The sequence below is a fragment of the Euprymna scolopes genome, chromosome 16 (genome assembly GCF_053919585.1).
Source record: "Euprymna scolopes isolate OS-2025 chromosome 16, ASM5391958v1, whole genome shotgun sequence".
Taxonomy (NCBI): domain Eukaryota; kingdom Metazoa; phylum Mollusca; class Cephalopoda; order Sepiida; family Sepiolidae; genus Euprymna; species Euprymna scolopes.
Genome location: NC_136497.1, coordinates 119,694,976 through 119,706,962, shown reverse-complemented (window position 1 = coordinate 119,706,962; position 11,987 = coordinate 119,694,976). Strand labels below are relative to the sequence as shown.

The 11,987-nt window shown below is 36.9% G+C and overlaps 1 pseudogene; it reads left to right on the top strand.

The window, feature by feature from the left end:
• The first annotated feature begins 2,767 nt into the window (after positions 1-2,767).
• On the top strand, positions 2,768-2,894 carry LOC145296512 (U2 spliceosomal RNA; annotated as a pseudogene).
• Positions 2,895-11,987: the final 9,093 nt, after the last annotated feature.

Genomic DNA, 11,987 nt, shown 5'->3' with positions numbered 1-11,987 from the left:
AACCAGCTTACAGGAGCACGTCGACTCACTCTTGTGGAGCGAGGGTAAGCAGTATGTTTGCAGAGAGGTCTGTGTTCGATTTCCCACGAGGGAGGTTTGGGACTGCCCGATCTCCTGCGTCACAAGCACGCAGATAGGTTGGCCTTCCTGAACCGTTCACTGTACGTAGACGTTCCATTGGTCACTGTGGTTGGAAGCTCGTTTTCCAACCTCTCATCTGACCCCTCGGTCAAAAATCGGCGGAGACCAAGGGGGGAACAAAAATTCTACCCCGAATTCCAGTCCGTCCTTAGAGAGTTTAGAACATTGCCGGAGACTAGTGTCTTCGAACAGTTTAGGAACAGGCTTTATCGGGAGCTAGTGGTGCGTAGCAAAAAGGAACCGCTAGTGGAGCGGATGGGGATGTCGTTAGAAGATGTCCGCTCCCAGTTTAGTTGGGCGTCGGGACGGGACTTTCTTCCTACTCGGAATTTTCCCTTACCTGACGACTTGTCCGGAACGCACTGCCCCTCTTTGACGAATTCCACTTGCACAAAGATGAGACGCGGGTCTATTGCCTGCGCTGCGACGACGGCATGAAAGAAACGGTTGGTCATGCTTTTTTTCTGCTGCAGCGGGCTTAAGACCCTCCTAGGGTACGTCAACGAGGTAACGGCTCGCATCGAAGCCCGCGCCTCCTTGAACTCGACGAGTCATACTTTGTGGAGAACATTTATCCGCCGCTGCCTAGGGAGAAAAGAATGTTTTTTCTAGCGATCCTGACAATAGCGAGAATGGTCATATGTATCACACGCCTCAAGCGAGTCCGCGAAGGATTATCTGTTCCGGATCGGGATCTGATCGTCTACTTTAAACATCTGCTTAAAGTAAAGATCAGATACGATTGAAGGAGGTTACCTCGAGTGGTCTTTGACAGGAGGTTGGTGCATGACACTAGCTTGTGCATCCGACGTTGCGCCAAGTTTGAATTCGTGTTACCACCATACGCATGGCACACACGTTACTGTGTCATACGGAACCCATCCCGCTAGGTTAGCAATAGAAAATGAAAGAGACTCTTGACTGATGATACAAATTATATGCGGTTCCCCGATTGTTTGTTTTGGCACTAGAGAACCTTCCGAGGCTACCCGACCATTACCCCCCTCTTTTATTTTGTCACCCCTGGTCAACGCTTACACGGAGATCGCCTTCTACCACATCCCCTATTCCCCCCTTTTCTGTTTTTTTATGCTCTATTTATTTTTTTCTCAAATACCTGTTAAAGAATCCAAGCCAATTCCCACTAGAAATCTCCCCGCTTGTTTTCGGTGCCCCGGAGAACAGTAGGCGGTCTAACTACTTAGATTAGCTCAGGGAGGGACCTTACTAAAAATTCACTAGGCAATTTTATTTGATCATTTCTTCTAGGTTGGTTTCCCAACTCACCAACACGAAGTATTTGTTACCAAATTAAAAACTTTAATTTTTCCAATGAATTGAACTTTTTTCACACACATACATACACACTTATTTCAATTTTAAAAATAAATATACACATACACACACAGAGAGAAATTGTAAGTATATGATTTTGGCTTAAACGCTTGGATTTCATTAGTTAGCTTTAGATTTCACAAAGTGGTAAATTTTGCCATTCAATATTATGTCGCCAAAGATTCCAATGTTTACTTTAGTTACAAAGACCCTGCAACACCCCCCCTCTCCAGATCTTATAGGACCTTGTGCCTAAATTTGTTTTGTCTTTTGGAGATTTTACTTTTTAAAATTTTTAAATTTTATATTGAATTTTTTTATATTTCACTTTTTTCTTTATGCGGAATAAATTTAATATGAAGATCAAAGTGTAGTATCTGTTCGGGCAGAAAATGTAATTAAAGACCATATATGAGGGAAACACCACATATAAGATCTTGGTCAATGTATGGGAAACCCTTCATACCAATTGTCCCTATCCAGCACCTCTACTCCCCGGGGAGTTGGCCCCCATTTCTCCTTCACTCCTCACATTAACAAACCGGCCTTGTGCCTAATTTGCTTGGTGGGGGGGAGCAAATAAATACTATCCCCATATATAAGTGATTGGTCAATGTAGAGGTAACTGTCCATACCAATTGTCACTATCCAGCTCCCCTACTTCCCGGGGAGTTGGCCCCCATTTCCCCTTCACTTTTCACATTAAAAATCGGCCTTGTGCCTAATACGCTCGATGGGGGAGCAAATAAATACCCTTTTCTTGGCCTCTTGGCCAAGATCAAAGTGTAGTATCTTTTTCCGGCAGATACTGCAAGTAAAGACCATATGTGGGGGAAACCCCACATATAAGACCTTGATCAATGTAGGGGCAACCCTTCATACCAATTGTCCTTATCTAGCTCCCCTATTCCCCGGGAGTTGGCCCCCATTTTCCCTTCACTCCTCACATTAAAAATAGGCCTTCTGCCTAATTTGCTAGGTGGGAGAGAAAATAAATACCAACCCCATATATAAGTTATTTGTCAATGTAGAGGTAACTCTCCATACCAATTGTCCCTATCCAGCTCCCCTACTCCTCGTGGAGCTGGTCCCCATTTCCCCTTCACGCCCCGCATTAAAAATCGGCCTTGTGCCTAATTTGCTCGGTGGGGGAGAAAATAAATACCAACCCTTCATACCAAGTGTCACTATCTAAATCCCCTACTCCCCGGGAGTTGGTACCCATTTCCCTTCACTCCTTACATTAAAATCGGCCTTGCGCCTAATTTGCTAGGTGAGTGAGCAAATAAATACCCTTTTCGTGGCCTCTTGGCCAAGATCAAAGTGTAGTATCTGTTCTTACTACATGATGTAGTTATTGTGATATAAAATTGGGGACCACATTTCTGTATTAATATAATGTAAAATGATCACCCACTTTACAAATACTCAGTCTCAAAGCCATTCAAATCATTCTCCAGATCATTCAAGTAGTTTTTGAAGGATTCCAGTTTGTTTTTAAGCATACACGTCATTATTAAGGTAATTCAATTCATCCTTTATTTCATTAAAGTCATTCTAAGTCATTTACTTTTTATTTATTTAGTCATTTCAGCCCATTTTTCGGTCATTTTAGTTTATCTTTAAGAATTTTATGTCAATCCTACATTCACACATTCATTCATTACACGAGAGCACGCGACTAATTGCTATCGCCCTTGTCCTCTGGTAATTTGTGCTGACGAAATATTTTTCATTCAATTAATGCCTGAAATATAGTAATTTCTTTAGTGTAGAATAATGCTTTTCCGACAATCAATTTGTTAGAAAAGCAACTGCAAAATATATATTTTAATAAAATGGTAAAAAAATTAATATGAATGGAAAATATGTTCGTATCATTCAGATTATAACATTCGCTAATTGAAGTCAAAATATTTACAAATACATTTGAGTTGTTAAATTGGTAAACGGTATTTTCAAAATCACAAATCCAAGATTACAAAGCTTTTTGCATTTCAATACATGATCACATTCCCAAATCATGTCTTACATAATATTTTGCCACCATAATTATTTTAGCTTTTAACCAAAATATAATTTTATTCGAAGTCTAGTTTAATCTGTTGTTTTTTTTAAAGGCCTCAATTTTAATCAATTAAATTTATTGAACTTTGCATTCGAAATCTGCGCTTTCACTTTTATATCTTTAGTAAAACCGATAGTGTTATACATATGTTATTATAGACATATCTGTTGGTCTAATTCTGGTCTACTGTTTCACTTTTACGAAATATGTATTTTTTAATTTACAATGATTTATTCCACGTTATTATTAACCCTATAAATTTCTGGACATATGCCATTAACATTTGAAATAATGTATACAGTAGCCCTAGGCAGGGTATTGAGAAGCGAGATTCATGTTACCATTTTATTTGACATTCAAAATGATAATACACTCAGTAAAGAAGGAAAAGGAAAGAAACTCCTATAAAGCAGTTCGAGGAAAGAACTATTAGGTTTGTTCAGAAATAATGTTGTTTTAGACGTTCAACTCTAAAAGATAATGATTTCTTTCATAATAAACTTTCTTAATCAGAATACAAACCATTAGAATCATCACATACACTGTGTGTCAAAATATTTACGAAAGACCATTTTTTAAGAGTTTCAGCGGTAGTTTCGTATCAAAAGCTTCGGAAATTTTGGCAATGCTGAGATGCACGTACTGTAAAATGTTCGTACTGTTCCTCACAATGTAAACAATTTGCCATCGTAATTGCTGAATCCACGGTATTTGAAATGTGTCAAATTATTAACAAGACAGTTTGTTTCGTCAATAAAATGGGTCGTAAAGGTAGTTTGAGTAGTTCTGAAAAGAGTACTATTACAGAACAGCTAGCAAAAGGTAAAGCTACCCTCGATATGTCGAAAATGATAGCAAGGTACCATCAAAATGTGAGGAACTTTGTCAAGGACCCTACAAAGGTACGTAAGAGAGCCGAAAAAGGTAAATCCAGAGTTGTTTCCCGCCGTTCTCTACTCCAAATTAAAAGTAAAGTAGTTAAGAACTCTGGGCAGATAATTCGAGACATCTTTGACCAAGTCGGATTTAAGAATGTCTCAAAAAGTACTGTATGTCGCCTTCTGAAAGAAGTGGCAAAGTTTCATGGAGTTTTATTCACTCGTTCCTTAAAAAATGTAAACTCGTTAATATATTTGATACGCAGTGTATTTGCTAAGAATAAAAAAAGTTTATTCATCCCATTAGGATATAAATCTGGAGTTCTGGAAGCGTTGAAGTCATTGAAGGTCGATTTTGCATCATCTCGGCTTCTGAAACATTTTTTGCGTAGAAAGTTTTCGAGAGTTTCGTTGAATATGGCGGATAAGGCAGAGTCCCGTAGCTCAATTCATTTAGCTTCTGTAAGGTCAGTTTAGTAACATGCTAAAAAGCCTTGTTTATGGATGAGATTTGGTCCCTTCATATTGACCAAACACGGGCACATACTTTGGAGCTTCTGGTGGATTTCGTTAATTTCTCGACAGTATTTTTCTGTCATGATTGTTTCGCCTGGATTCAAGAAGATGTGATGGATGAGATCGGCCGCAAACCACTCATGAGTCACCGTAACCAATTTTGGTGAAATTTCGGCTTCGGGACGTGGTTAGGAGCTTCTCCGGCATCCAATCACTGAGCGGAACAATAAGCCGGTTGACGTAGAGGATACAATTCTCATCATAGTCCACATCCGCTCGTCGAAAAATAGGTCGTTTTTGTTCAGCAGATGGAGTCTAGAAGACACCTAAAAACAAAGATTTTTTTTGATTATCGGTCAATTCATGCAGCACCCATTTATTCAAGATTTTGACTTCCCTATTTGTTTCAATGGCGAACAAGTGCTGAGTGGTCGACATCGATTTTAACAGTAATTTCTCGTGTGACTTAGCAACGATCGGTTCAATTAAGTCTTTCAAATGTTCGTTACCAACCGCAGCCACCTAGCGTGCCCGTCTTCATCTTCATTCTGCATTCTCCATTGCCATGCATGCAACCTTCTAGTTGTTGCTCAGTGGGAGAATTACTGATTGCCCTTTATTCACTACACTATTATACATTTTTCCAGAAATCACGAGTTCCTATCTTTTGCGATTCGATGCGTTCCCTGATTATTTCACCATGCGTTTGTTTGGCTATTGCTATTTAAATCTTACTAAGATTTCTAGCATCTACAAAGTTGTGCTTATTTGTATTTATTTGACTTATGACGCACAAGCCGACAGAATTCATGCTGTCTTTGGGCAATGGAAGCTTCACAATCGGCAGTGAACTATGGAGTGAGTGGGACTTGTTATAATTCTTCCGTATAGGAAACACGTGCTTCAACGCCCGCTTTGCACGATTCAGTTGTCTCATTGGCACACTGTTCAGCAAGGAGAGAGAAGATATCGGTCCATGGGGAATCCGGGATGTGTTCTCTAATAGCTTCCAAGTCAGCTCTGTTGTAGTGGCTTGTTGTTTCGAGCAATAGGTCGTCACATTGAGGTTGGGATTTAGATGTGATGTCAACTGATATTACTATGTGGTCTGCGTTGCCTATTGGGCTGTGAGCATTAGTCACTAAATCCTTAGGTACAGTGGTGAGCGGGTTTGCATGCTTGTGAGTCTTAGATAACGAAAGTAAATTTTACAGCTGATGATAACAGTGTTGCAGGTTAATGGGGGTATCCTCACATCCGCTGTTTTACAGTTACATTTTTAGGTGTTTAAATTCAGGTTACCACGAAAGCTCAATCATCTGGCAAAAACAATAAAGCAAACTAAAAAACACAAAAACTTTGTGTTTTAAAACATGTTTTCTAATGTGTAATATATGCATGCATTTGTTTTCAGGCGGTATCGTAATTCGGGCGATATGTCAGTTGGAACAGTACGGTATGTTACGGCAGTTTATGTATTTGGATTTACTATGAATTGTCAGACATAATACCTCCCCTACAAATTGCATGGTGTAACTTACTTCATCGCTTGACGGTTTACAGTTCCAGAAATTCATTGTAGATGTTAGATTTTCTTTCAGAGTTGACATGAAGTAATTTGAACTTCCTTTCCAAAATTATTATTATGGATACCTCTTTTCATATATTGGCTTCATGCTTTGTCTGGAGAAAGTTGTAATAGAAAATCAGTTAAAGATACATGTCTGCTCGCGTGTGTTTGCATGTGTGTGTGTGTGTCTACGTTTAGATACGGTTAAACATTATTAGGTAAAAGGGGAAAATCACAACAAGAAATTTATGATTACATTATTATTTCCTGTATCTGTTTCTGGCGAGAAAGAAAGAAAGAGAGAGACAGAATACGGAAGATAAAGTTTATTTGTTTGTTGGTGTGTAATAATCTCCAAACCGTTATATTATCACTACGGGTCATTATTGTCTTATTGTCGCCCCTTCATGTTTTTCGTCTCACCACGGTTTGGCCAACTAAGCCTCTGGCCGCCTTTGAGTAGGATTGTAACTGCTATCTTCAGGCAATGCTTCAGAGGCAATGCGTACAGATTCGACGTCTTTATCCACTGCGCCACAGGTCCCGAAGTTCAATTAAGGTTGGATTTTGTGTTCGTATAAATCCACGTTTATTTATTATCTGATCTTCCATTGTCGGGTCCGTACCAATTGGTATATATTTTTAAATTGGAATTCATAGTTGAGATGAGTATTATTTATTCATTTATTTATTGCGAACTCTTATCCTCATCTTCTAGTTGTTTTACGAGGTTTCGGCCGACTATCTCTCCGCCCTTTCTCAGGTGGTAACCGCGACTGTATAGGAACTCCGAATCTCCTAACTGCATTTTCAGCAATTACTGCCTTCCATATTTGTTGTTGAATAGTTCGCCGAAACGTCGTGAAACAACACGTAAAAGATGAGGACAATAGTCTGCAACAAATAAACGAAGAACTAATACTCATCTCCATAAACATTCCAATTAATCAAATAGTATTTGACAACACACTTTAAAATGTGCAAGCATTTTTGTTTATTTTATTTGGAAAGATGAGTCGAAACTGACATTAAACAAAATAATCGTTTCCTTTTTGACGTATGGATTAGGTTGAGTTCACATAGCTACTAGTTATCTATGGAGTACTCTTGCCACATAAAGGCGGGTACACGGAGAGTTGTTTCCTCCCTTTCAAACCCGTCCATTTCGACAACCAACAAAATCCAAAGCTTTCGATGTAGATATTTACAAAATTCAATAGGAGCCTTCTATACTTTCTGAAAGTGATTCAATGTTCAACGAGCGAGATCGAAGATGCGCCGCTGTACAATTCATACTCTACCGATCAAAGTGATGAGGACAGGATAATTGGCTCTAAATGCATCGCTGGGTTGACATAAATAGGAGGAGTGTGCCTACGGTGATTAAAACAAAGTTTCTTGCCACGGTTGTGGTCTTTGAGGTGGTTTCAAGTGAGGGCCACATCGTACCATCCTACGTCTTCGAAGTAAGGTTGGAAGCTAACATCAAAGTGTGCTTATCCTCTGGTGAAATCAGGTGGTCCCTAGAAGTTTCTGGGTGTAGCAGCAGAACTCGGCGCCGCCGCATAAGTCGAAAAAGACACAGTGTTGCCTTCAGAAGGATTGCTACTAATTTTACCCTTCTCCCATTAGCCCCCCTCCTTTGCCGACTTGAACCCATTAGACTATTTCGCTTGGGCATACATTGAGAACATCACCAACATGACCTCTTACAACAAGTCAGCATTATCACCGCCATCCGCAGAGTTCCCGCCGGCGCTTGTGGACAAGGCATGATCTCAACACCAGATCTGTAAGGAGGCGGTGATTGAAGCTGAAAACGGTTACATTGAATAGATATCAGCTTTATTACATAATTAAGTTACACGAATTTATTTTTTTAATATAGTTTTAAAATAAAGATGTGGTTTTGTTTGCGTTAGGGCGACACCTTTATCTTTCCACCCTGTACTGTGATTGATGCGTTTGTCAACCAGCTTACAATTAGAATTGCATTCTTGCTGCTACTTTCCCAGATTGTAGACGCACGTGGAAATGAAATATAGTGTGAATAAACCTTTCGCTGCATAATTTCCTAATATCATGTCTTTGTGAATTTAGACATATTACGTGAATATCCCCTAAGTATAAATTACCTTGATTAGTGCATTAATTGATTAATGATTAATACAGTTAAATATTATAACGGAACTCGGACTTACGATAAATCATCAAGCTCGCAAATTTTTGATCCCCAGATAGATTAGTATTTTTCATTTTTTTTTTAATTATCTTTATTTTATAATGTTTACAGAACAAAAGTTCCTCTCGTGTTCTACACGGTCGTTGACATTTTAATGTGCACAAAACAAAAAGTGTGTTTTTTACATCTTTTCAAAGAAACCAAGTAGTGTGATTTACAGTGGCTTCAAGGCACCGATTCCGGAACGTGTTTTATTTAGTTTATCAAGTACACACCTCAGCCATGTACTCGACGCCATTTTGTGATGTTTGCTATACGACATCACGTGAATGACAAGAGCACATCTTTTTCCGCCTTCCTGAAATCATATCTGACTCCAATCTTTTTTTTTTCATCCGCACTGAGATTCATACGCGGATTTTTAGTTCAAATAACAACAATATCAATGATTCGTATTTTCTATTGTAATAGGTTTAAAATAGAAACAAAGAAACAAGAAAAGAAATCCATATTTTCGATACAAAAGAAATTATAAAAAACAGAAATTATTTATAAAAGAAAGAATATGTGTATATATATATATATATATATATATATATATATATATATATATATATATATATATATATATATATACTAGCAAAAGTACCCGTCGTTGACTGGGTTCAAAAACAGCCTACAGAAAATAGACTCTGATTTATGAAAGTATGATAGGTTATGAAAAGGAAGGGTTGTAAAGAGATAGCTTCGAATTTGGGGGTATCAAAACCAAAACAAAATATGATGAAAGTAAAAATAAAATAGATAAACCCCACAATTTATTATACCATACCTTTTCACACTAAAACAATTTTCACAATATTCTGTGGATCTATTTAAAAGAAAACTTGTTTAACTTTATGACATATTTCCATTCTGTGGAGATCAGGCGCGAACGAACACCCCACAATTTTATTATACCATATTTCTTCAAACTGAAACATAATTAGTAAAGTATACTTACGGAAATAGATATGAAATATCGTTATTACAGTTTCTACCTATATCCATTCTATGGAGGTCAGGCGCGAACGCAGAACCCAAAATTTTATTATAACATCCCTATTGAAGTTGAAACATACTTATCAAAGTGTTCATATGTACATCTATATCAAAACCCTTGTAAACGTTTTGTTTTTTATTTTCTTATTTTTTATTTCCATACTGTGTGGACCAGGCGCAAACGCAGACCCCACAATTTTAATGAACCACCGTTTTGCCAGATAAAACATACCCATTCCTGTGTCTCGATACATTTTCTATCATTATATGTGATCAGTTCTCAATAATAGTCACCCATATAGGAGCCTATTCGCGACCAGAGACACACACACACACAGAGACGTCCAGCTTTATATATATATATATATATATATATATATATATATATATATATATATATATATATATATATATATATATATACTAGCAGTTCATCCCGGTTTGGCCCTATGAACTGGTCAGAAAATTCCCTTCGTGTGAATACACTTTTATGTAAGACTTCAAATCTTTAGACCAAAATTTGTCTGAGTAATTTTGTAGAGAGCGCAGATGTGATTTTTAATATATATTTGACCCTAATTTTGAGCCCTTTACATTTATTATTTTTGTTTTAAATCAAATAAAAAGTTTTAGCCATGTCTTCGTTACCTACCTCTAAGATTTTAAGTGTTTAGACGCAAAATTGGCGGAGTAGTTTAGTAGAATCTGCAAAGATCAATTCTTTCAACTTTGACTTTTTGTCAGCCAAATTTTTAGCCCCGAAACTTCTCCCCAAAATTAAAATCTTGCCGCATGTTTGAATACCCTTCATGTAAAACTTTAAATGTTTAGACTCAAAATTACATTCAGAATCAAAATTTAGAATCGCAAATATTGGAATATGTAAGGGATGGTAATCGGTATTGAAATAAAACAAATATTTCCTGATTCTAACGATATTATCGTAATTGATAATTTTTAGAATGTTTTTACTTTAAACATATTTTCCACTGCTAATACTATATATAAGGTGACAATATTTTGATTTTTTAGCTATCAATAACGCCCACTTGTGTATTTATTATACATATATGTTTTATGATTTTTTACGTTAATAAGAAAATTTAAAAAAAATCAATTCTATAGCTAAAAATTTAGAAATTAGAGAGAAAAAAATATTAGAATCTTAATAAGTAATCATATCTGAATATGGGATTTTAGACAGGATTGATAATAGTATCGGAATCGGGAAAATACGATAGAGATCATTGGTGATACACTATTGCAATCCCATGTTCATTCGTAACTTCCACCACTCCATGATGTGTTAAAAACACGGGGCCGACTCGTTTCGGAAGATGAAATGTAAAAATAGAAATATTAAATTCCAGCTGATGTCGCTGCAATGACTAAGATTAACATGGAAATAAAATACAGTTTAGGGCTAATATCAAAGTCTGAGACATGCCCTGTCGAAAGAGTTAAAATAATATCGTTTGATTAACGTTAAAATTGAACGTCAATAGAATGGAAATACATCAGAAACGCCTACTTATACTTCAGAGGTAGACATATATGTACCAAAGTATATTCTGAAACTATATTAACCAGAGTGGTTGATATGTATGTTTCGGTAGTCTGCGTGTAGTAAAATATCACATTTATCCGTATTTTATGATCGAGTAAAGCAGTGTGACTTACTAGTAATTCATGATAATAAATAATTATATTCGGCCAAAGTTTTATGACCAAAAGAATCAAGAAGAATTGAAGTTTGATAGAGAACAGATGGCGATTAATTGTTATATTTATTTTTTCGGTTTACTTAATTTTACTAATGTTATGTAGTTGTGGAACAGAGATAAAAATCAAATGTATCTGTCTGTCTTTGTATCTTTTCATATGGAAGTGTATTTGTTTGTTAATTCCTATTATTATAAGACCGTTGCGCTTGTGTGGGTTAAATGTATCAGAAAGTAAAATAATACATTAAAAAGAGGATGGTCGCTTTGGCGTTAAATTGTTTGTATAGTTATCCAGAACATTTCCGAAACCAATTTTTGCAAACAACGACACATTCGTCAACAAGAAAAATTCTCATGACTCTCTCGAGTTACCAAATATAACAATACAATGCCACTCGAAAAAAAAAAACAAGCCCGTAAATCTAGAAACAAAAAAAAAAGAAAGAAATATTCACCCCCCCCACACACACACTCCGAGAAGATGCTTGACGTACAGAAACATCTGTGAGAAGAAAATGTTAGCTGTCGATGG